This window comes from Ranitomeya imitator, chromosome 3 (assembly GCF_032444005.1).
Source record: "Ranitomeya imitator isolate aRanImi1 chromosome 3, aRanImi1.pri, whole genome shotgun sequence".
NCBI lineage: Eukaryota > Metazoa > Chordata > Amphibia > Anura > Dendrobatidae > Ranitomeya > Ranitomeya imitator.
In genome coordinates this window covers 756,095,808-756,121,882 of record NC_091284.1, presented here as the reverse complement: position 1 = coordinate 756,121,882, position 26,075 = coordinate 756,095,808, and the positions used below count along the sequence as shown (strand labels likewise).

The window sequence follows — 26,075 nt, the reverse complement described above, 5'->3', positions numbered from 1 at the left end:
AAATGATTTTTTCACCCTGAATTTTTTATTTTTCCAAGGATAACAGAAGAAATTGGACTCCAAAAGTTGTTGTGCAATTTGTCCTGAGTACGCTGATACCCCATATGTGGAGGTAAACCACTGCTTGGGCGCATGGCAGAGATCGGAAGTGAAAGAGCGCAGTTTGACTTTTCATTGCAAAATTGACTGGAATTGAGATAGGACGCCATGTCGCGTTTGGAGAGCCCCTGATGTGCCTAAACAGTAGAAACCCCCCACATGTGACACCATTTTGGAAAGTAGACCCCCTAAGGAACTTACCTAGATGTGTTGTGAGAACTTTGAACCCCCAAGTGTTTCACTACAGTTTATAACGCAGAGCCATCAAAATAAAAATTCTTTTTTTTTCCACAAAAATTATTTTTTAGCCCCCAGTTTTGTTTTTTTCCAAGGGTAGAAGAAGAAATTGGACCCCAATAGTAGTTGCCCAATTTTTCCCGATTACGCTGATACCCCATATGTGGGGGGGAACCACTGTTTGGGCGCATAATAGAGCTTGGAAGGGAAGGAGCGCCGTTTGGAATGCAGACTTAGATGGATTGGTCTGCAGGCGTCACATTGCATTTGCAGAGCCCCTGATGTACCTAAACAGCAGAATGCCCCCACAGGTGACCCCATATTGGAAATTATCCCCCCCCCCAAGGAACTTATCTAGATGTGTTGTGAGAATTTTGAACCCCCAGGTGTTTTACTAGTTTATAACGCAGAGCCGTGAAAATAAAAAATCATTTTTTTAGCCCCCAATTTTTATTTTCCCAAGGGTAGCAAGAGAAATTGGACCCCATAAGTTGTTGTCCAATTTGTCGTGAGTACGCTGATACCCCATATGTTGGGGTAAACCCCTGTTTGGGCGCACGGGAGAGCTCTGAAGAGAAGTAGCCCTGTCTTACTTTTTCAACACAGAATTGGCTGGAATTGAGATCAGATGCCATATCGTGTTTGGAGAGCCCCTGATGTGCCTAAACAGAGGAAACCCCTCAATCCTAACTGAAACCCTAACCTAAACACACCCCTAACCCCAATCCTAACCATAACCCTAACTACACCCCTAACCCGAACACGCCCCTAACCCTAATTCCAACCACACCCCTAACTCCAAAACACCATTAACCTTAATTCCAACCATAACCCTAACCACACCCCTAACCCTGACACACCCCTAACCCTAATCCCAACCCTAATCCCAACTGTAAATGTAATCCAAACCCTAACCCTAACTTTAGCCCCAGCCCTAACCGTAACTTTAGCCCAAACCCTAACCATAGCCCCAACCTTAATTGCAGCTCTAACCTTAATGGGAAAATGGAAATACATTTTTTTCATTTTATTACTTTTCTGAAGGGGGTTTGATTTACTATTTATAGTGGGATTTTTTAGCGGATTTTCATGATTGGCAGCTGTCACACACTAAAAGACGCTTTTTATTGCAAAAAAAATATTTTTTGCGTCTCCACATTTTGAGAGCTATAATTTTTTCCATATTTTGGTCCACAGAGTCATGTGAGATCTTGTTTTTTGTGGGACGAGTTGATGTTTTTATTGGTACCATTTTCGGGCACGTGACATTTTTTGATCGCTTTTTATTCTGATTTTTATGAAGCAGAATAACCAAAAACCAGCTATTCATTAATTTCTTTTTTTTGGGGGGGGGGGCATTTATACCGTCCCACGTTTGGTAAAATTGATAAAGCAGTTTTATTCTTTATCAGCGATACCACATTTATATTTTTTTATGTTTTGGTGCTTTTATATGATAAAAAGTATTTTATATATATAAAAAAAAAATATTTTTGCATCACTTTATTCTGAGGACTATAACATTTTTATTTTTTCGCTGATGATGCTGTATGGCAGCTCATTTTTTACGGGACAAGATGTTGTTTTCAGCGGTACCATGTTTATTTATATCCGTCTTTTTGATTGCGTGTTATTCCACTTTTTGTTCAGCAATATGATAAAAAAAGCACTTTTTTGACTTTCTTTTTACGGTGTTCACTGAAGGGGTTAACTAGTAGGACAGTTTTATAGGTTGGGTCATTATGGATGCGGCGATAATAAATATGTGTACTTTTATTGTTTGTTTTTTTATTTAGATAAAGAAATGTATTTATTGGAACAACTTTTTTTTCTTTATTTAGGATTTATTAGGATTTCTTTTTTTTTCTTTTTTACTTTGTCCCAGGGTGGGACATGGTTGTATAGTGTCAGATCGCTGATCTGACACTTTGCAAAGCACTGTGTCAGATCAGCGATCTGACAGGCAGTGCTGTAGGCTTGCCGGCTCCTAGCAGGCGCTTGCAAGCCACCTCCCTGCAGGACCCGGAAGGAGCCCGCATCCATTTTGGATCTGGGGCCTGCAGGGAGGAGACACTCAGAACAACGCGATCACATCGCGTTGTTCCAATGGTTTCAGGGAAGTATGCAGGGAGCTCCATCCCTGCGCGATGCTTCCCTATGCTGCTGGAATGCTTCTATCATGTTTGATCGCAGTGTTCCGGGGTTAATGTGCTGGGAGCGGTTCGTGACCGCTCCAGGCACATAGTGCTGGATGTCAGCTGTAATAATCAGCTGACCCTGGCGGCGATTAGCCACGCTCCCCCATGAGCGCGGCTGATTGCCCATGACATACTATCCAGTCCCTGGGAATTACATCCCAGGTCAGCTCGACGGCATAGTACGTCATATGGCAGAAAGCGGTTAAGGATGATTTTACACATAGACACATACCTCCCCCTCTCTTATCTGTACGGTCATTTCTGAACAGACTATAGCCCTGCAAGTTAACAGCCCAGTCATGGCTCTCATCCAGCCATGTCTCAGATATTCCCACCATGTCAAAATTATGCTCCAACAAAATTAATTCTAATTCCTTCATTTTGTTGGTGACGCTTCTGGCATTAGTATACATGCACTTTATGTATCTCTCTGCACCTCTATTCTTTCTTAAACTCTTAACTGTTCTAACCCCACCCCCCATGCCACACCCACCCCCAATTTCATTATTTGTGCCCATGTCTCTATCTGCATTATCTTTCTCTCCTATAAAATGAATACCCTATATAAAGGTAGTGATGTGGAAAACATAATAAAAAATGATTTAACCCTTAGTGACAGAGCCAATTTTGACCTTCATGACCAGGCCAATTTTTACAATTCTGACCACTGTAACTTTATGAGGTAATAGCTCTGGAACGCTTGAACGGATCCCACTGATTCGGAGACTGTTTTTTCATGACCTATTGTACTTTATGCTAGTGGTAATATTTATTTGATATGACTTGCGTTCATTGATGAAAAAAATTGGAAATTTGGCAAAAATTTTGAAAATGTTGCAATTTTCAAACTTTTAATTTTTGTGCCCTTAAATCAGAGTTGTGCCACACAAAATAGTTAATAAATAACATTTCCCACATGTCAACTTTACATCAGTATAATCTTGGAAACATAATTTTTTTTGTTAGCACATTGTAAGGGTTAAAATTTGACCAGCGATTTCTCATTTTTCCATCAAAATTTACAAAACCATTTTTTTTAGGGACCACATCACATTTGAAGTGACTTTGGGGGGTTAATATGATAGAAAATACCTAAAAGTGATAACATTCTAAAAACTGCACCCTTTTAGGTGCATGTAAGGATTCCGGACTTCCCTTGTTCCTGTTCGCCCTGATCCAAGATGGAGTCTTGGATCTCACCCTGTCCAAACAAAAAAAGTTGTTAAACCGCACCCTTAAATGTCCAAGTCTTTAAAGACCAAGAGGCGCACGTTAAAACCAGGGAGTCCATCCCAGAGCGTGTTCCATATCCAGATAAATAAAAAAAACAGCGCCTCACCCTGTCTCGGAACTTCCTGTCTGTCCTGATTATTTAAGTCCCAGTCATGTGTTCTTCTGTGCCTGAGTATTTTGTGCTGCTGGCTCCTGAGCATCTGCCTGTGGTCTGGTGAACTCCCTGCTTCAGCTGCTCACTACTCGGTGGTCTGCGTCACCCCTTTCTGCCTCATCTCACCTCTGGAACTGCTGTGATGGGCAGCACACCTATGGATGGATTTCCCTAGTTTGCTAAACTTTTCCCAGTGTTGTGCCTCTTTGCACAACCACACCAGATGAGCAAGATTCTAGTGTTGCTTTTCTCACCAAGAGAGTTTTTACTCATCTACTACGCTTAGATAGCACTCTCCCTCTTTTTCCCCCTCATCCTCTCTTTCTCAGGACTTCATGCTCAACGCACCACCTGCATATTATTGAACTTCCACAAACAAGTGCTGTGCGCACGTATGATCAAGTTTTGCGGGACTTCCTCGTTTAACCCCTCTGTGACCTTAGACGTACTATCCCGTCGAGGTGCCCTGGGCTTATCTGACCCTGGACGGGATAGTACGTCATAGCCGATCGGCCGCGCTCACGGGGGGAGCGCGGCCGATCGCGGCCGGGTGTCAGCTGCTTATCGCAGCTGACATCCGGCACTATGTGCCAGGAGCGGTCACGGACCGCCCCCGGCACATTAACCCCTGGCACACCGCGATCAAAGATGATCGCGATGTGCCGGCGGTGCAGGGAAGCACCGCGCAGGGAGGGGGCTCCCTGCGGGCTTCCCTGAGCCCCCCGCAGCAACGCGATGTGATCGCGTTGCTGCGAGGGTCTCCTCACCTCCCTCCCTGCTCGAGCCCCGGATCCAAGATGGCCGCGGATCCGGGTCCTGCAGGGAGGGAGGTGGCTTCACAGAGCATGCTCAGAGCAGGCACTGTGAAGCAGCCTGCACTCCTATCAGATCAGTGATCTGACAGAGTGCTGTGCAAACTGTCAGATCACTGATCTGTGATGTCCCCCCCTGGGACAAAGTAAAAAAGTAAAAAAAAAATTTTCCAAATGTGTAAAAAAAATAAAAAAAAATATTCCAAAATAATGAAAAAAAAAAAAAAATATTATTCCCATAAATACATTTCTTCATCTAAATAAAAAAAAAAAAACCAATAAAAGTACACATATTTAGTATCGCCGCGTCCGTAACGACCCGACCTATAAAACTGTCCCACTAGTTAACCCCTTCAGTAAACACCGTAAGAAAAAAAAAAAAAAAACGAGGCAAAAAACAACGCTTTATTATCATACCGCCGAACAAAAAGTGGAATAACACGCGATCAAAAGGACAGATATAAATAACCATGGTACCGCTGAAAGCGTCATATTGTCCCGCAAAAAAAGAGCCACCATACAGCATCATCAGCAAAAAAATAAAAAAGTTATAGTCCTGAGAATAAAGCGATGCAAAAATAATTATTTTTTCTGTAAAATAGTTTTTATCGTATAAAAGCACCAAACCATAAAAAAATGATATAAATGAGGTATCGCTGTAATCGTACTGACCCGAAGAATAAAACTGCTTTATCAATTTTACCAAACGCGGAACGGTATAAACGCCTCCCCCAATAGAAATTCATGAATAGCTGGCTTTTGGTCATTCTTCCTCACAAAAATCGGAATTAAAAGCGATAAAAAAATGTCACGTGCCCAAAAATGTTTTCAATAAAAACGTCAACTCGTCCCGCAAAAAACAAGACCTCACATGACTCTGTGGACCAAAATATGGAAAAATTATAGCTCTCAAAATGTGGTATTGCAAAAAATATTTTTTGCAATAAAAAGGGTCTTTCAGTGTGTGACGGCTGCCAATCATAAAAATCCGCTAAAAAACTCGCTATAAAAGTAAATCAAACCCCCCTTCATCACCCCCTTAGTTAGGGAAAAATAAAAAAAAATGTATTTATTTCCATTTTCCCATTAGGGCTAGGGTTAGGGCTAGGGTTAGGGCTAGGGCTAGGGTTAGGGCTAGGGTTAGGGCTAGGGCTAGGGTTAGGGCTAGGGTTAGGGCTAGGGCTAGGGTTAGGGTTAGGGCTAGGGTTAGGGTTAGGGCTAGGGTTAGGGTTAGGGCTAGGGTTAGGGTTAGGGTTGGGGCTACAGTTAGGGTTGGGGCTAAAGTTAGGGTTAGGGTTTAGATTACATTTACAGTTGGGAATAGGGTTGGGATTAGGGTTAGGGGTGTGTCAGGGTTAGAGGTGTGGTTAGGGTTACCGTTGGAATTAGGGTTAGGGGTGTGTTTAGATTAGGGTTTCAGTTATAATTGGGGGGTTTCCACTGTTTCGGCACATCAGGGGCTCTCCAAACACGACATGGCGTCCGATCTCAATTCCAGCCAATTCTGCGTTGAAAAAGTAAAACAGTGCTCCTTCCCTTCCGAGCTCTCCTGTGTGCCCAAACAGGGGTTTACCCCAACATATGGGGTATCAGCGTACTCAGGACAAATTGGACAACAACTTTTGTGGACCAATTTCTCCTGTTACCCTTGGGAAAATACAAAACTGGGGGCTAAAAAATAATTTTTGTGGGAAAACAAAAAGATTTTTTATTTTCACGGCTCTGCGTTATAAACTGTAGTGAAACACTTGGGGGTTCAAAGTTCTCACAACACATCTAGATAAGTTCATTGAGGGGTCTAGTTTCCAATATGGGGTCACTTGTGGGGGGTTTCTACTGTTTAGGTACATTAGGGGCTCTGCAAACGCAATGTGACGCCTGCAGACCAATCCATCTAAGTCAGCATTCCAAATGATGCTCCTTCCCTTCCGAGCCCTCCCATGCGCCCAAACGGTGGTTCCCCCCCACATATCGGGTATCAGCGTACTCAGGACAAATTGGACAACAACATTTAGGGTCCAATTTCTCCTGCTAACCTTGGAAAAATACAAAACTGGGGGCTAAAATATAATTTTTGTGGAAAAAAAAATATTTTTTATTTGCATGGCTCTGCGTTATAAACTGTAGTGAAATACTTGGGGGTTCAAAGCTCTCACAACACATCAAGATGAGTTCCTTAGGGGGTCTACTTTCCAAAATGGTGTCACTTGTGGGGGGTTTCTACTGTTTAGGTACATTAGGGGCTCTGCAAACGCAATGTGACGCCTGCAGACCATTCCATCTAAGTCTGTATTCCAAATGGCGCTCCTTCCCTTCCGAACCCTCCCATGCGCCCAAACGGTGGTTCCCCCCCACATATGGGGTATCAGCGTACTCAGGACAAATTGGACAACAACTTTTGGGGTCCAATTTCTCCTGTTACCCTAGGGAAAATACAAAACTGGGGGCTAAAAAATAATTTTTGTGGGAAAAAAATTTTGTTTTATTTTTATGGCTCTGCATTATAAACTTCTGTGAAGCCCTTGGTGGGTCAAAGTGCTCACCACACATCCAGATAAGTTCCTTAGGGGGTCTACTTTCCAAAATGGTGTCACTTGTGGGGGGTTTCAATGTTTAGGCACATCAGTGGCTCTCCAAACGCAATATGGCGTCCCATCTCAATTCCTGTCAATTTTGCATTGAAAAGTCAAACGGCGCTCCTTCCCTTCCGAGCTCTCCCATGCGCCCAAACAGTGGTTTACTGCCACATATGGGGTATCAGCGTACTCGGGACAAATTGGACAACAACTTTTGAGGTCCAATTTCTTCTCTTACCCTTGGAAAAATAAAAAATTGGGGGCAAAAATATAATTTTTGTGAAAAAATATGATTTTTTATTTTTACGGTTCTGCATTATAAACTTCTGTGAAGCACTTGGTGGGTCAAAGTGCTCACCACACCTCTAGATAAGTTCCTTAGGGGGTCTACTTTCCAAAATGGTGTCACTTGTGGGGGGTTTCAATGTTTAGGCACATCAGTGGCTCTCCAAACGCAACATGGCGTCCCATCTCAATTTCTGTCAATTTTGCATTGAAAAGTCAAACTGCGCTCCTTCCCTTCCGAGCTCTCCCATGCGCCCAAACAGTGGTTTACTGCCACATATGGGGTATCAGCGTACTCAGGACAAATTGGACAACAACTTTTGAGGTCCAATTTCTTCTCTTACCCTTGGAAAAATAAAAAATTGGGGGCAAAAATATAATTTTTGTGAAAAAATATGATTTTTTATTTTTACGGTTCTGCATTATAAACTTCTGTGAAGCACTTGGTGGGTCAAAGTGCTCACCACACATCCAGATAAGTTCCTTAGGGGGTCTACTTTCCAAAATGGTGTCACTTGTGGGGGGTTTCAATGTTTAGGCACATCAGTGGCTCTCCAAACGCAACATGGCGTCCCATCTCAATTCCTGTCAATTTTGCATTGAAAAGTCAAATAGCGCTCCTTCCCTTCCGAGCTCTCCCATGCGCCCAAACAGTGGTTTACTGCCACATATGGGGTATCAGCGTACTCAGGACAAATTGGACAACAACTTTTTGGGTCCAATTTCTCCTGTTACCCTTGGTAAAATAAAACAAATTGGAGCTGAAGTAAATTTTTTGTGTAAAAAAGTTAAATGTTCATTTTTATTTAAACATTCCAAAAATTCCTATTAAACACCTGAAGGGTTAATAAACTTCTTGAATGTGGTTTTGAGCACCTTGAGGGGTGCAGTTTTTAGAATGGTGTCACACTTGGGCATTTTCTATCATATAGACCCCTCAAAATGACTTCAAATGAGACGTGGTCCCTAAAAAAAAATGGTGTTGTAAAAATGAGAAATTGCTGGTCAACTTTTAACCCTTATAACTCCCTAACAAACAAAAAAAATTGGTTCCAAAATTATGCTGATGTAAAGGAGACATGTGGGAAATGTTACTTATTAAGTATTTTGTGTGACATATCTCTGTGATTTAATTGCATAAATATTCAAAGTTTGAAAATTGCGAAATTTTCAAAATTTTCGCCAAATTTCCGTTTTTTTCACAAATAAACGCAGGTATTATCAAAGAAATTTTACCACTATCATGAAGTACAATATGTCACGAGAAAACAATGTCAGAATCACCAGGATCCGTTGAAGCGTTTCGGAGTTATAACCTCATAAAGGGACAGTGGTCAGAATTGTAAAAATTGGCCTGGTCATTAACGTGCAAACCACCCTTGGGGGTAAAGGGGTTAAGTACTGTGTGCATTTCTACTACACTTCTGCTGGATTCCCACAATTAAGTACTGTGTGCATTCACACTAATAACCTACTGGACTTGCTTGTCAAGTGTCTTGTTTGCTCCCTCATCATATCCTTGCTGGACTGGTTAATATTAGCGGTCGCGTCCCGCTATTCACTGTGCTGTGATTTACCATATTGTGCTGAGCACCTCATTACAATTGCAGGAATTGTGTTACTTCTGTTTGCATTTTTGCTTTGTTTAAATACATCATTTACTGCAGCTTTGCTCTCAGACTGGTTTTATCCCACGCTATCAGATTCCTTAGTACCTATATATTGTTACAGTGCACGAAACCACATTCAAGACGCTTATGAACCCTTCAGGTGCTTCACAAGAACTAGAGCAATGTGGAAGGAAAAAATTAACATTTAACTTTTTTCACAAAAAAATTACTTTAGACCCAAACCTTTTTATTTTCACAAGGGAATTATGAGAAAATGGACCCCAAAATGTGTTGTGCAAGTGCAGCACCCCAGGGTCCTGGTCGTTGCAGTAATATCATTCTCCTCTAGGGGAGGGCGATGCTATGTTTGGAGGCAAAGCAGGACAACTGCATCCAGGTATCACAAACATGCAACACATTTCACACTCCAGGCCAACAGGGGGAGCCCTGCTCCTATTTATTAGGTCACTCCCCACATGGAGGTAAAACTGGTTGTCTGGAGGGATAGTTAGTGAGTTGCTGGCTGAGCTTCGATCAGGTAGTTGGTCCCTGATAGGGGTGGGATCCTGTCAGAGATCAAGGAAAAAGGACACGGAGCTGTGCATGCCCTGAGAGCTCTAGCTTCCAGAAAGATACATTGAAGGAGAACTGTGTTGCAGAGAGGGTGAAGGAAGTCATAGCAAAGGAGTGGATACCAGAAGGAGCCCAGCCCTACACAGGCTGCTTCCTTCTGAGGCGCAGGATCCCGGTAGCCGGAACACCGAGGGAGCAACGATCCTTTATGCCTTGCTCCAGACACCCACAGGACAGCTAATTTCACGTTACCTGCCCGCCCTACACCCAGGAGGCAAGGTGGTACCCTTTAGAGTCTGGGGCATGATAGAATCCCTGTAAAGCGCCTCAAGCCACCGGTCATAGGGGTTTGTCCTATCCTATCCGGGGGACAGAGAGTGAGACATAACATCTATAACATCTGTGAGGACCTTATGAGAAGCCTAGCAGTAAGGGACTACAACTCTGCAGCGCTAGAAGAAGGCTACTGATTTCCACTTGGACAAGGGGACACTGGACTTGCCTCCAAACCGGCCGGACTTTGCCTGCCCTGTGATCTGGTGCCCTGGACTGTGGATGCTGAAGTCTTCAGTAAAGGTAAAGAGACTGCAACATGGTGTCCTCATTCTCTGCGCCTCTCACATCCACCATCTACACACTGGGAATCCCTGGGGACATACTTCACATGTGGAAAGGTATACCATCTAGCTGCCATAACATCACCCCAGCGGACCCCTTAAAGCAGCGTCGGTCACCCTGACCGAATAACACAGGTGGCATCATGAACATTTCCCCTTTAAAGACCTTTCACTAAAATGGACATCCCAGGGCCACGGACCGGGTCAGCCACCGTGACATTCCCCCTGTGAACCGCAGGACCCGGTACCGAGTACCCCGCTGCCCTTGGGGCGCTCCACAATTTCTCCTGAGTACGCCAATACCTCATATGTGGGGGAAAGCCACTGTTTGGACGCATGGTAGGGTTCCGAAGGGAGGGAGCACAGTCTGACTTTTTGAATGCAAAATTGGCTGTAAACGATGGCGGGCACCATGTCATGTATGGCGACCCCCTGATGTGCCTAAACAGTGGAAACCCCCCAATTCTAACTCCAACCCTAACACAGCCCTAACCTCAATACACCCATAACCCTAATCCCAACCCTAACCACAACCATAACAGCAACACCACGCTAACCCCCTCACCACAACCGTAACCCCAACACAACCCTATCTCCAGCACAAACCTAACCCTAGCCCCAAACTAGCCCGAACCCTAGCTCTAACCTCAACCCCAAACCTAGCCCTAACCCAAACTGCAAAGAATGGAAAAAATACAACTTTTTTATTTTATTATTTTTAGCTAACCAAAGGGTTAACAAAGGGGGGTTTGATTTACTATTTTTTTTATTTTGATCAATGTGATAGAACCTATCACAGTGATCAAAAAAATGAACCAATAGGAAAAATCTCCTATTGTTGCTGGGTACCAGCCAGCAGATATTGGCTGGGGCATTGCGCATGCGCCTGCCATTCTCTTCCAGAAAGATGACACAGAGGACTGGGGGACGGAGCAGGTGGGTCCGGGTATGGCAGACCTACCAAGGGGGGCTGGGGGGACCACATTTCTCTCTTCTCTGATATGCTTGATCATGTCAGAGGAGAGAGAGATGAATGGAAAATCAGATTTTTTTGTGAACGCAGTTATTCGGTGAATAACGGTGATCACGTGAGTGGGGACAGTAAAAAACAACCAGAATCATGTTCTTAGGTGTCTCAGCTAATTCTCTGCGCCATTAAAAAGCGGCGCTAAGGAAAAAGGCTCCTTAACTGCAACCGTAAAAAGGCGCAGAGGCGGTTGTAAAGGGGTTAAAGGAAATCAAAACCTAAGAAACCTTCAGATGCTTGGCAATCACAGACACAGTCAAGGCTTAGAGGGCGTCCAGCTCAATTGACAGTGTCAAAGGTGTCAAAGGTAAGTAATATTCTAAATGACAGAGGAAATGTATCCTGAGATTGTCAAATAAGTCAGACCGAAACAATACAGTCTGACAACTTGAGGAATATAAGGTATTGCCCAGTAAGGAGTGCAGGAGGATCAAATTACAATATAGGATCTAGTAGTGTAAAATAGCAATTCAGGGAACGTCATTGACAGAAACTGGAAACTTTGAGAATTGTCTTAACTCTTGAAACAGCTTCTTCTCATGAAACTATCATTGACAATTTTGTCTGGTCACAGGATTCAAGTTACAGAAAATAAATTCAACTATGGTTAGAAGCTCAAAAAATTAGTGTAATGACATCTCCTTCCCAGTCATAAAGTTCATCTTAATTTACAGTAACACTCTGGCATCTGCCCTTTAAAAGATAATCATAATAATATAACACCGAAAAAGTGAAAAAAATGCCAGACAAACATGTGAATATAATAACAACTACGTCTTAATTACGAAAGATAAAATCACAAATATAATAAAAGACCATGGATGGGTCTATTAAACATGAGTGGGTGAATAGTATATACAGGTGCTTCTCACAAAATCATCAAAAAGTTAATTTATTTCAGTTCCTCGATACAAAAAGTGAAACTCATATTATATGGAGTCATTACAGACAGAGTGATCTATTTCACGTGTTTATTTCTGTTAATGTTGATGATTATGGCTTATAGGCAATGAAAACCCAAAAGTCATTATCTCAGTAAATTAGAATGCTTTATAACACCAGATTGAAAAATGATTTTAAAATCTGAAATGTTGGCCTACTAAAATGTATGTTCAGTAAATGCACTCACTGCTTGGTGGGGGCTCCTTTTGCATCAATTACTGAATCAATGCGGCGTGGCCTTGAAGCGATCAGCCTGTGGCAGTGCTGAGGTGTTATAGAAGCCCAGGTTGCTTTGATAGCAGCCTTCAGCTCATCTGCATTATTGGGTCTGGTGTCTCTCATCTTCCTCTTGACAATACCCCATAGATTAATTATGTGGTTAAGGTCAGGTGAGTTTGCTGGCCAATCAAGCACAGTGATACTATTGTTTTTAAACCAGGTATTGGTACTTTTGGCAGTGTGGAGACGTGCCACGTCCTGCTGGAGAACGAAATTCCCATCTCCAGAAAGCTTGTTGGCAGAGGGAAGCATGAAGGGCTGTAAAATTTCCTGGTAGATGGCTGCGCTGACTTTGGTCTTGATAAAACACAGTGGACCTAGACCAGCAGATGACATGGCTCCCCAAACCATCACTGATTATGGAAACTTCACACTAAACCTCAAGCAGCTTGGATTGTGGCCTCTCCACTCTTCCTCCAGACTCTGGAACCTTGATTTCCAAATTAAATGCAAAATTTACTTTCATCTGAAAACAACACCTTGGACCACTGAGCGACAGTCCAGTTCTTTTTCTCCTTGGCCCAGGTAAGACGCTTCTGGAGTTTTCTATTAGTCATGAGTGGCTTGACACAAGGAATGCAACACTTTTAGCTCATGTCCTGGATACGTCTGTGTGTGGTGGCTCTTGAAGCAATGACTCCAGCAGCAGTCACCTCCTTGTGAATCTCCCCCAAATTTTTGAATGGCCTTTTCTTAACAATCCTTTCAAGGCTGCATTTATCCCAGTTGCTTGTGCACCTTTTTGTACCACACTTTTTCCTTCCACTCAACTTTCCACTAATATGCTTGGATACAGCATTCTGTGAACAGCCAGCTTCTTTAGCAATTACCTTTTGTAGAGTGTGTCAATGACTGCCTTCTGGACATCTGTCAAGTCAGCAGTCTTCCCTCCCCATGATTGTGGAGCCTACTGAAACACACTAAGGGACCTTTTTAAATGCTTAAGAAGCCTTTGCAGGTGTTTTTTGTTAATTATTCTAAATTTCTAAGATCATGACTTTTGGGTTTTCATTGGCTGTAAGCCATAATCATCAACATTAACAGAAATAAACACTTGAAATAGATCACTCTGTTTGTAATGAATATAAAATATATGAGTTTCACTTTTTGTAATGAAGAACTGAAATAAATAAACTTTTTGATGATATTCTAATTTTGTCAGAAGCACCTGTATGTGACTAGAATGAACACTCATTTCCAGCAGATGGAACCGATATGAGACAACAGGAAACACAACAAGATGGTAAAAAGAAAAAACTTGACTTGGCCTCTGAAAATGTTAGGACAAATTGAAAAAGAATTTAAATTGAATAAGTTTTGTATATGAAGCCCTCTATCACAATTACAGCATGCCAATGAGTGTATGTAAAAAGTTATCAAGTTATGGGCTGTGTAAAAGGTGTATTATGGAAATGCTGCATCAGCCTGTATTACAGACATGTTCCACCAGGCTGTATTATGGACATGCTACACCAGCCTGTATAACGGCCACACTACACTAGGCTGTATTACAGGCACGCTAGATCAGCAGCACCATGGCCACATCCACGTCCCATATTTGATGCTCTCCTCATTTTTTTATGTGTTTTTAAGGCACAGCACTCCCACAGATACAGGGGAGAAAACATTGTTTTTTACACACAGTACTATCAAAGACACGTGTGCAGAGTAGAAAAATTTGCTTATACACATAGTACTCACACAGACACGGGTGCAGAGAAGAAAAAAAAATGTACGCTCTCTACTCCTGGGATTCCCCGGAGCACCATCAAATCCATTACCATCAAAAGGAAAGAACATGGTAGCACAGACACCAAATGTAACCCTGAAGGAGTTGCACGGTTCCCAAGCAGAGACTGGACTATCTGTCCATATGATCACAATAAACCGTACACTCCATAGAGGTGGTCTTTATGGAAGAGTGAAGAGAAAAAAAGCCTTTATTTACACCCAAAACTCATTTTGAGTTTGCCAAAAGACATGTTGGAGACTCTACAAATACATGGAGGAAGGTGGTCAGATGAGATGAAAATGGACGTTTTTTGGCCACGAAGGTAAACGTTTGGTGCCAAACCAACACAGCTCATCACCCCAAGAACACCATTTCCACAGTAAAACATAGTGGCAGCATCATGCTGTGGGGATGTTTTTCGGCAGCAGGGACAAGGAAAATGGTCTGAGTTGAGGGGAAGATGAATGATGCAAAATACAGGGATATTCTTGAGCAAAACATGTTTCAGTCTGTCAGTGATTTGTAACTGGGACGAAGGTTCACCTTCTAACAAGACAATAACCCAAAGCATACTGCTAAAGCAACACTTGAGTGGTTCAAGGGAAAACGCACAAATGATTTGGAGTGGCCTAGTCAAAGCCCAGACCTTAAAGGGACTCTGTCACCTGAATTTGGCGGGCTCTGTTAATGGTCAGATGGGCGGTGTTTTCTGTTCTTTCATGCACCCCTTCCTTTCCCCCGGCCGCAATATTGTCTTGAATTTGATTAGGTTTCCTCCGTAGTACACGCTTGTGCAATGCAATCTCGCCTTGCGCACGCGCAGTATGCTTTGCCCAACTGTGGGCAAAGCCGAAAAGCATTAATGCGCATGTGCCGGCGCACTATGTCCCGGAACACAGCGAAATACTTCCGGGACATAGTGCGCCGGCACATGTGAACTGTATTGCGAATCTGTGGTCAGACTTGAAGATCGCTGTTCACCAGAGGAAACCATCTAATTTGAAGGAGCTGGAGCAGTTTTGCCTTGAGGAATGGGCAAAAATCCCAGTGGCAAGAAGTGAAAAGCTCATAGAGACCTATCCAAAGCGACTTGCAGCTGTAATTGCTGCAAAAGGAGGCTGTACAGAGTACTGACTTTAGGGGGATGAATAATTATGCACACTGAAATTTTCAGTTATTTTGTACTATTTGTTGTTTGCTTCACAATAAAAAGAAAAACACATGTTCACAGTTGTAGGCATGTTCCTTACATGAACTGATGACAAACTCTCCAAAAACAGTGAAATTCCAGGTTGTGAGATAGCAAAACATGAAAAATGCCAAGGGGGTAAATACCTTCGCAAGGCACTGTAATTGTATGAAACCCAGAACGCAGCCAGACGGAGACTTTTCTAGACTTAAACCGAGGGCTGTTGCGGTTAAAAGATGGCGGTCGAGACGAGAGTGACTCCATGAAGACAGTGGCTGGTGAGTGTAATACTAGAGGCAGGGAATTTAGATTAGTGACACCACTCCAGTGCTGTAATAAAAAAAAAAAACCCCACTGGGGTGTTGCTTTAATAGATAATTTTTAGGTATGTTATTTTAGGTATTTTTAAAGGGAATGATTCAAAATGTTATTCATTTTTCACTATTTTTAGTCCTCTTGCTGCGGAATATGGTAAAAAACGTCCGGGACTCATATAAGGGCTATGATTGAAGCAAAAAGCCTTCAGCAGGCCCATGGCTGACATGACAACCAATCAGCTTTCTGGGATTAAGTTGCTGTAGGGCTGATGGGACAGGGTTGCCAACTGTCCAGAAATTCCTGGACAGTCTGTAATATTAGGGCACTTATCACCTGTCTGAAAAAAAATTTGATGCATCCATAGTTTTTGGTAAACTAGAGAAGCCTGTTCAGATTTTTTATGACTGTAATTATCATCATTTTACAATTTCCAGTGATTGCAGCTGATGTCTTCATATCCAAAATTTGGGCTGTAGACATGTATCACTGATAATTATAATTACTTTTTATGGCTTTACAATATGTCCGTAAAAATTGTTAGTTGTCCGTGTGTTTTTTTTAAGCTGTCCATAAAAAATAAAAAATGAAATTGACAACCCTGCGATGGAAGCTGATGCACGAGAGCACTGGCGATTATGCCATTTACAAGCCACTGTCAGTGATTGACAGCAGTATTTAAAGCAGACAAACTCAAATACACAGAGGGCTAAAATTAAACACTTGGACAAAGTAGCGAGAACAATCTTGATATTTATTAAAAAATGTCTACAATTGAGGAAGTTTTTCGTAATCAAACATAATGATGAACTTTTTGATATGGAAACTAACTTAAAGGGATTATCCCACAAAATAAATTTTAATTAATAGATCTTAGGGTAAAATATTAGAATGATATAATATTTTATGTAAGAGCAGTAAAAAAGCATATGGCCCAATGGTCTAATTTAAATATATGACAAAAGATAAAAAAAAATTGAATAATGCAGATACTAAAGTACGATGAAAACAAAAGAGCCCCCCAGACATTATGATACCCCAACAGTGAATTCCTCCACATTACCCTCCTCACGGACGCTATGATGACCCTATCGTACCCACCTCTCTCAATCACCCCAACACAAAATGGTGACCATGTCACAGTATAATTCTTCACCCGTAATCCTTAAACAGCCTTCCATACAGTATGATGGGCCACACATAGACCTTCATATAGTATAATGATCCCACATAGTGCTCCATACAGTATAATGGCCCCATAGAGTGCTCCATACAATACAAATGGCCACAAAAAGTACTCCATAGAGTCTAATGGCCTTACACAGTGCTCCATACAGTATAATGGACCCACATAGTGCTCCATATAGTATAATGTGCCCCACATAATACTCCATACAGTATAATGGGCCAACATGGTGCTCCATACAGTATAATAGGCCCCACTTAGAGCTCCATACAGTACAAATGGCCACAAAAAGTACTCCATAGAGTATAATAACCCCAAACAGTGCTCCATACAGTGTAATGTCCCCACATAGTGTCTCATATAGTATAATGGCCCCACATAGTGCTCCATATAGTATAATGTGCCCCACATAGTGCTGCATACAGTATAATAGGCCCCACTTAGTGCTCCATTCAGTATAAGGCTATGTGCACACGTTCAGGATTTTTCGCATTTTTTCGGTGGTTTTCCGCTGCAAAGATGCTTAAAGCACGCTTACATTAACCATACATCATTTTTTATGAATTCCACAATTTTTTGTACATGCTGCATTTTTTTCCGTGAAAAAAACGCAGCATGCTCATTTATTTTGCGGACTTTTCGTGGTTTTGCCACTATATTATTGCATTTGTGAAGCGGGAAAATAGTGAAAAATCCACAAAAAAAGCGCAAAAATGCGCAGAAAACCGTGAAAAAAATGCGAGTGGATTTCTTGCACAGGGAGTCCGGTTTTGCTCAGGATTATTCTGCAGACATTCCTGAATGTGTGCATTTAGCCTAATAGGCCCCACATAGGACTCCATAAAGTACTGTATAATATCCCTATATAGTGCTTCATACAGTAAAACAGCCACACATAGTGCTCCATGCTATATAATGTCCACAGAAAGTGCTACATACAGCATAATAGCCCCACATAGTGTTCCATACAGTATAATAGCCCCACACAGTGCTCCATACAGTATAATAGCCCCACACAGTGCTCCATACAGTAAGCTGACACACCATCCTCCATCATTGCTTTCAATTATATCATCATCTAGGATGCCAATATAGCTGAAAGAGTGAGATGGCGTCGCTGGCCAAATATACTCACCCTGCAGGTCACATTTGGCACGCGGGCCAGAGTTTGACATATGTGATTTAAATAGTTATATTGAAGCGATTGGAGCAAGCTTTGGTCAATGCTGTTAGAGGTCGATGGTGGCTTTGTAACACAGCTGGAATCTGCTGGGTATGGTGTGGGCTCAACTCCTGAGCCTGCTACATACACTCGCACTTCATTCTTTCATGGACCAAATATGCGTGTGAAAAAAATGGCAGCATGCACTAGTCTCTTCTATAAGTCAGACGAGATTAACCTATTCAAGTCTATGGGAGCGAGAAAAAAAATCCAATCCCATATGGATCACTTTTATCACATCTGATTTTTACAGATACTTTGTAATTCTTTATCATATGCAACTGTATTGATCATGTACATAAATAATAACTACTGATGATGCATAAAAACGGATGCCATATTGATGAGAATACAGAAATAATCATGTGTTTTTTTCTGGATGAAAATCGGAAGATTACCTGAAAAATGGACCCAAACTCTGCAAGGACGCCAAAAAGAATCTGACAGTAGGATTAACCTTCCTAAGCCGTCTTTATGATATATAGGTCACAGGAAAAGGAACAAAATGACACCTTGATATCTGCAATCTGATGTTTTATTCCAGAAAAATCCACGTTTAACTTAGTATGTAAATGAGCTTTAAATTACTGTATATTTGTACATGTATATTATTATAGAATTTAGTCCTGTAGTTAGTAATCACTATATTACTTTACATTTGTGTGATTTGATTTTATTTTCAACCCTGTAATTTTGTGTCTATTGTAGAAATTATAATTGTGGCAACGTGGCTGCTTAAGGGGATCTTGACATCTGCAATCTGATGTTTTATTCCAGAGCAATCCATATTTCTTATGTGTAAAAGAGCTGTTTAGATCTACGGGCCGAACATAGATCTCCCTGAGAGCTTCTTATAAATAAAGGGGCAGTTACCAACATGAGACATGTAGATCAGGAGAGCAGACTTTCAGTCATTACATGGCTCACATTGGTGACTCCCCTCTTTCATCTAAAATATTCTCTGGAGGCAGATTCTCAGGGAGATCTATGTCCGGCCCATAGATTTTAACAGCTCATTTACATAAATAAAAAATATGAATTATTCTGGAAAAAAAACACCAGATCGCAGATATCAAGGTATCATTTAATTCAGCTTCCTATGACCTACATGCCCATACAAACGGCTTAGGAGGGTTGATCCTACTGACAGATTCCATTACGCAGCCATATTGCCATAATTATAATAACTACAAAATACACAAAATGACATTTTATGATTGAAAGTGAAAATACACGAATGTAAAACAACAATAGTGATTATTGACTACAGAACTAAATTCTACGATAATGCTACAATTCCATTAATACACTGCACGCTCATATGTTAAACGGCATAAATGTGCAATAAATTGTATGCTAAGGTAAGGCGAACGGTAAGTTAACCTTTTCCTGGAGTTTGAGAAATTCACAAATCTTAATGTAAGGAATGAATGCAATTCACATGTTACCATTCTAAACCATGCAACTAAAATACGAACAACACAGAAATCAGCATTACCACGTGATCCTGGTTAAGATAATAGATTTACAAATGTTCTATATATTTGAGCAATACTTTAGCTCAGCAGCGTGCAGCTTGTGCCTCCCGGTGTTGTGAAACTACAACTCCCAGCTAGCAGATGCACATTGCGCATTGTGGACGTTAAAAAAACTACAACTCCCAGCATACAATTTAATTCACAGATAGTTGTAGGTGTAAAGCGGTTGAAATAACCCCAGGTTGGTTTATACTTTCTTCATTCATAAAGCCGTAATTTACGCCTTTCACTTTAATGAATGCAGAATTTTTCAACTACAGAAAGTAAAAGAGTAAGTCCCATTTTCTACTATGACGTTGACAAGATTAAACATTACCTGTACGGTCGGCACATCCTGGGAATCGCAGCAAACAGGGTCCAGGGAGCAAGGAGCATAATCCAGCAGGAGTACTGGGGGCAATGAAGCCGGATAATGCTGGATTCCTAATATATGGCATTTCAGCACACAGGCTAAACAACACCTCTGTAAAAAAGAAAAAAAAAACTATGTACAAGAATCCCTTAGGCTAAGACTGCCTCCCTAGCAGCAGTGAAATTACTCCAGCAAGACAGGAGCGAGGAGGGAAGGCTGTTCTGTCTGTCACTTTAATGTTGAAAAAAAATGTTTTCCATTTAGTTCATTGACAATATTCCACATTTAATCACTAGCATTTATTTTTCAAATTTGTCCATAAAAATTGCTTGTTGCCGTGATTTTTTTAGGGATAAATTGTCTTGTAAAAAAAAAATTAAAAAGTTTGGGAATCCAGCTCTAAAACCAATTATATCAAGACCACACATTTTTTTTCAGTGAAGTCATTTTACTGTGTATGAGTAGGAAGACATACAAGGCCATTCTATGTGCGGGATATCCTCTTGAGGTCCCATATTTGTAGGAACTAAGGGTCATGTGATGACCTAAGTCAGATTAGTAAAACTGTGGGAATCCTGCTTTTAGATGGTGTGGAGACACCGGGTCAGTGGGTGCTCTAGTCCGCTGGCCCGAGACCGGATGGACCAGGGCTCAACCCACTGAATGCTGCACTCTTTTTACCGCAATGTCATCGCAGGTCCTACGCTCAATGCATCCTTAGGAATGGAGGCCGCTGCTTGCACCGCTGAGAGCCGTCGGAGGGTAAGTATATCCATATTTTTTATTTTTATTCTTTTTTTTTTACATGAATATGGATCCCAGGGCCTGAAGGAGAGTCTCCTCTCCTCCAGACCCTGGGAACCATCCGCACCGCACACGCCGTATAAGGCCTGTCCCACACATCCAGATAATTCCGGTACCGGAAAAATCGGTACCGGAGTTATCCGTGTCCGTGTGTCCGTGTGCTCACGTGGCACATCAGTGTGGCACATGTGCGGCAGCCATGTGCCGTCCGTGTGCCGACTGGGTACCACACGCACCATGCAGGAGACAGCGCTAAAGTTAAGCGCTGTCCCCTGCTTTGGGTGCTGAATCCAGAATTCATTCCTTCTTCCCAGCAGCGTTCGCTGGAGAAAAGGAATGAAAAATCTTTTTTTTTGTTTTTTTTTTTGTTGTAAAAATAAAGTTCCCGGTAATCTCCCCCCTCCCACCCCCTGTGCGCCTGCCCGCTGGCATTAAAATACTTACCCAGCTCCCCCGATGCTTCCATCCTCTCAGCGTCGCTGCTCTTCCTGTATGAGCGGTCACGTGGTGCCACTTATTACAGTGATGAATATGCGGCTCCACCCCTATGGGAGGTGGAGCCGCATATTCATCACTGTAATAAGCGACAAGTATGGGTAAGTATTTTAATGCCAGCGGGTGGGCGCACAGGGGGTGGGAAGGGGGCTGATTACCGGGAACTTTATTTTAACAACAACAAAAATTTTTAAAAATGATTTTTCATTCCTTCGCTCCAGCGAACGCTGCTGGAGAGAAGAAATGAATGGGGCTTCAGCACCACACGCGGGGGTGACAGCGCTTACTGTAGCACTGTCTCCTGCACGGCATACGGACTGCACACGGACAGCATCCGTGTGCGGTACGTGTTTTATACGGACCCATTGACTTTAATGGGTCCATGTGATCTGTGCGCTCCCACAAACACTGACATGTCTCCATGTTTTTCAAATGGACACGGTCTGTGAAAACACGCTGACATGTGCAGAGACACATTGATTTTAATGTGTCTACGTGAGTCAGTGTCTCCGGTACGTGAGGAAACTGTCATCTCACGTACCGGAGCCACTAACATGTGAAACCAGCCTAAGACGATTGGGCGTATAAGATGACCCCCATCTTATACGGCGAGTATATCCCAAACTCCATATTTTATATGGAAAAGTTGGGGGTCGTCTTATACGCCCATTCGTCTTATACACCAGAAAATACGGTATTACACCTACTTCACATTGGGATAGGATCTTGGAGATGAGAATACCTCTTTAACCCCTTTCTGCCATCAGACGTACTATTGCGTCCATTGGGGGTGGGCCCTACTTCCCAAGGACGCAATAGTACGTCATATGCGATCGGCAGCGCTCACGGGGGGAGCGGCGCCGATCGCGGCCGGGTGTCAGCTGCCTATCGCAGCTGACATCCGGCACTATGTGCCAGGAGCGGTCACGGACCGCCCCCGGCACATTAACCCCCGGCACACCGCGATCAAAGATGATCGCGATGTGCCGGCGGTACAGGGAAGCACCGCGCAGGGAGGGGGCTCCCTGCGGGCTTCCCTGAGACCCCCGCAGCAACGCGATGTAATCGCGTTGCTGCGAGGGTCTTGCCGCCCTCCCTCCCTGCTCCAGGTCCCGGATCCAAGATGGCCGCGGATCCGGGTCCTGCAGGGAGGGAGGTGGCTTCACAGAGCCTGCTCAGAGCAGGCACTGTGAAGGCTGCAGCGCTGCATGTCAGATCAGTGATCTGACAGAGTGCTGTGCAAACTGTCAGATCACTGATCTGTGATGTCCCCCCTGGGACAAAGTAAAAAAGTAAAAAAAAAAATTTCCAAATGTGTAAAAAAAAATTAAAAAAAAATATTCCTAAATAATGAAAAAAAAAAAAAAATATTCCCATAAATACATTTCTTCATCTAAATAAAAAAAAAAAAAAACAATAAAAGTACACATATTTAGTATCGCCGCGTCCGTATCGACTCGCCCTATAAAACTGGCACACTAGTTAACCCCTTCAGTAAACACCGTAAGAAAAAAAAAAAAACAACGAGGCAAAAAACGACGCTTTATTATCATACCGCCGAACAAAAAGTGGAATAACACGTGATCAAAAAGACAGATATAAATAACCATGGTACCGCTGAAAGCGTCATCTTGTCCCGCAAAAAACGAGCCACCATACAGCATCATCAGCAAAAAAATGAAAAAGTTATAGTCCTGAGAATAAAGCGATGCCAAAATAATTATTTTTTCTATAAAATAGTTTTTATCGTATAAAAGCGCCAAAACATAAAAAAATGATATAAATGAGATGTCGCTGTAATCGTACTGACCCGAAGAATAAAACTGCTTTATCAATTTTACCAAACGCGGAACGGTATAAACGCCTCCCCCAAAAGAAATTCATGAATAGCTGGTTTTTGGTCATTCTGTCTCACAAAAATCGGAATAAAAAGCGATCAAAAAATGTCACGTGCCCGAAAATGTTACCAATAAAAACGCAACTCGTCGCGCAAAAAACAAGACCTCACATGACTCTGTGGACCAAAATATGGAAAAATTATAGCTCTCAAAATGTGGTAACGCAAAAAATATTTTTTGCAATAAAAAGCGTCTTTCAGTGTGTGACGGCTGCCAATCAAAAATCCGCTAAAAAACCCGCTATAAAAGTAAATCAAACCCCCCTTCATCACCCCCTTAGTTACTGAAAAATAAAAAAATGTATTTATTTCCATTTTCCCATTAGGGCTAGGGTTAGGGCTAGGGTTAGGGCTAGGGTTAGGGCTAGGGCTAGGGTTAGGGCTAGGGTTAGGGCTAGGGTTAGGGTTAGGGCTAGGGTTAGGGCTAGGGTTAGGGCTAGGGTTAGGGTTAGGGCTAGGGTTAGGGCTAGGGTTAGGGCTAGGGTTAGGGCTAGGGTTAGGGCTAGGGCTAGGGTTGGGGCTAGGGTTAGGGTTAGGGCTAGGGTTAGGGCTAGGGTTAGGGCTACAGTTAGGGTTGGGGCTAAAGTTACAGTTAGGGTTTAGATTACATTTACAGTTGGGAATAGGGTTGGGATTAGGGTTAGGGGTGTGTCAGGGTTAGAGGTGTGGTTAGGGTTACCGTTGGAATTAGGGTTAGGGGAGTGTTTGGATTAGGGTTTCAGTTATAATTGGGGGGTTTCCACTGTTTAGGCACATCAGGGGCTCTCCAAAAGCGACATGGCGTCCGATCTCAATTCCAGCCAATTCTGCGTTGAAAAAGTAAAACAGTGCTTCTTTCCTTCCGAGCTCACCCGTGTGCCCAAACAGGGGTTTACCCCAACATATTGGGTATCAGCGTACTCAGGACAAATAGGACAACAACTGTTGGGGTCCAATTTCTCCTGTTACCCTTGGGAAAATACAAAACTGGGGGCTAAAAAATAATTTTTGTGGGAAAAAAAAGATTTTTTATATTTACGGCTCTGCGTTATAAACTGTAGTGAAACACTTGGGGTTCAAAGTTCTCACAACACATCTAGATAAGTTCCCGGGGGGGTCTAGTTTCCAATATGGGGTCACTTGTGGGGGGTTTCTACTGTTTAGGTACATTAGGGGCTCTGCAAACGCAATGTGACGCCTGCAGACCATTCCATCTAAGTCTGCATTCAAATGGCACTCCTTCCCTTCCGAGCCCTCCCATGCGCCCAAACAGTGGTTTCCCCCCACATATGGGGTATCAGCGCACTCAGGACAAATTGGACAACACATTTTTGGGTCCAATTTCTCCTGTTACCCTCGAGAAAATACAAAACTGGGGGCTAAAAAATAATTTTTGTGGGAAAAAATTTTTGTTTTATTTTTACGGCTCTCCATTATAAACCTCTGTGAAGCCCTTGGTGAGTCAAAGCGCTCACCACACATCTAGATAAGTTCCTTAGGGGGTCTACTTTCCAAAATGGTGTCACTTGTGAGTGGTTTCTACTATTTAGGTACATTAGGGGCTCTGCAAACGCAACATGGCGTCTCATCTCAATTCCTGTCAATTTTGCATTGAAAAGTCAAACGGCGCTCCTTCCTTTCCGAGCTCTCCCATCCGCCCAAACAGTGGTTTACCCCCACATATGGGGTATCAGCGCACTCAGGACAAATTGTACAACAACTTTTGGGGTCCAATTTCTTCTCTTACCCTTGGAAAAATAAAAAATTGGGGGCGAAAAGATAATTTTTGTGAAAAAATATGATTTTTTTATTTTTACGGTTCTGCATTATAAACTTCTGTGAAGCACTGGGTGGGTCAAAGTGCTCACCACACCTCTAGATAAGTTCCTTAGGGGGTCTACTTTCCAAAATGGTGTCACTTGTGGGGGGTTTCAATGTTTAGGCACATCAGTGGCTTTCCAAACGCAACATGGCATCCCATCTCAATTCCTGTCAATTTTGCATTGAAAAGTCAAACGGCGCTCCTTCCCTTCCGAGCTCTCCCATCCGCCCAAACAGTGGTTTACCCCCACATATGGGATATCAGCTTACTCAGGACAAATTGTACAACAACTATTGGGGTCCAATTTCTTCTCTTACCCTTGGAAAAATAAAAAATTGGGGGCGAAAAGATAATTTTTGTGAAAAAATATGATTTTTTATTTTTACGGTTCTACATTATAAACTTCTGTGAAGCACTTGGTGGGTGAAAGAGCTCACCACACCTCTAGATAAGTTCCTTAGGGGGTCTACTTTCCAAAATGGTGTCACTTGTGGGGGGTTTCAATGTTTAGGCACATCAGGGGCTCTCCAAACGAAACATGGCGTCCCATCTCAATTCCAGTCAATTTTGCATTGAAAAGTCAAATGGCGCTCCTTCGCTTCCGAGCTGTGCCATGCGCCCAAACAGTGGTTTACCCCCACATGTGGGGTATTGGCGTACTCAGGACAAATTGTACAACAATGATTGCGGTCCATTTTCTCCTGTTACCCTTGGTAAAATAAAACAAATTGGAGCTGAATTAAATGTTTTGTGAAAAAAAGTTAAATGTTCATTTTTATTTAAACATTCAAAAAATTCCTGTGAAGCACCAGAAGGGTTAATAAACTTCTTGAATGTGGTTTTAAGCACCTTGAGGGGTGTAGTTTTTAGAATGGTGTCACACTTGGGTATTTTCTATCATA

At 42.4% G+C, this 26,075-nt stretch overlaps 1 protein-coding gene across 1 annotated transcript in view; it reads right to left on the bottom strand.

Moving 5' to 3' along the window:
* The window catches only part of STARD13 (StAR related lipid transfer domain containing 13), a 612,129-nt gene extending 591,852 nt beyond the window's left edge, over positions 1-20,277 (bottom strand). The window contains exon 1 of the mRNA XM_069758984.1: positions 20,141-20,277. The gene's annotated coding sequence lies outside the window, so the exon portion shown is untranslated. The remainder of the gene's footprint in view (positions 1-20,140) is intronic.
* Positions 20,278-26,075: the final 5,798 nt, after the last annotated feature.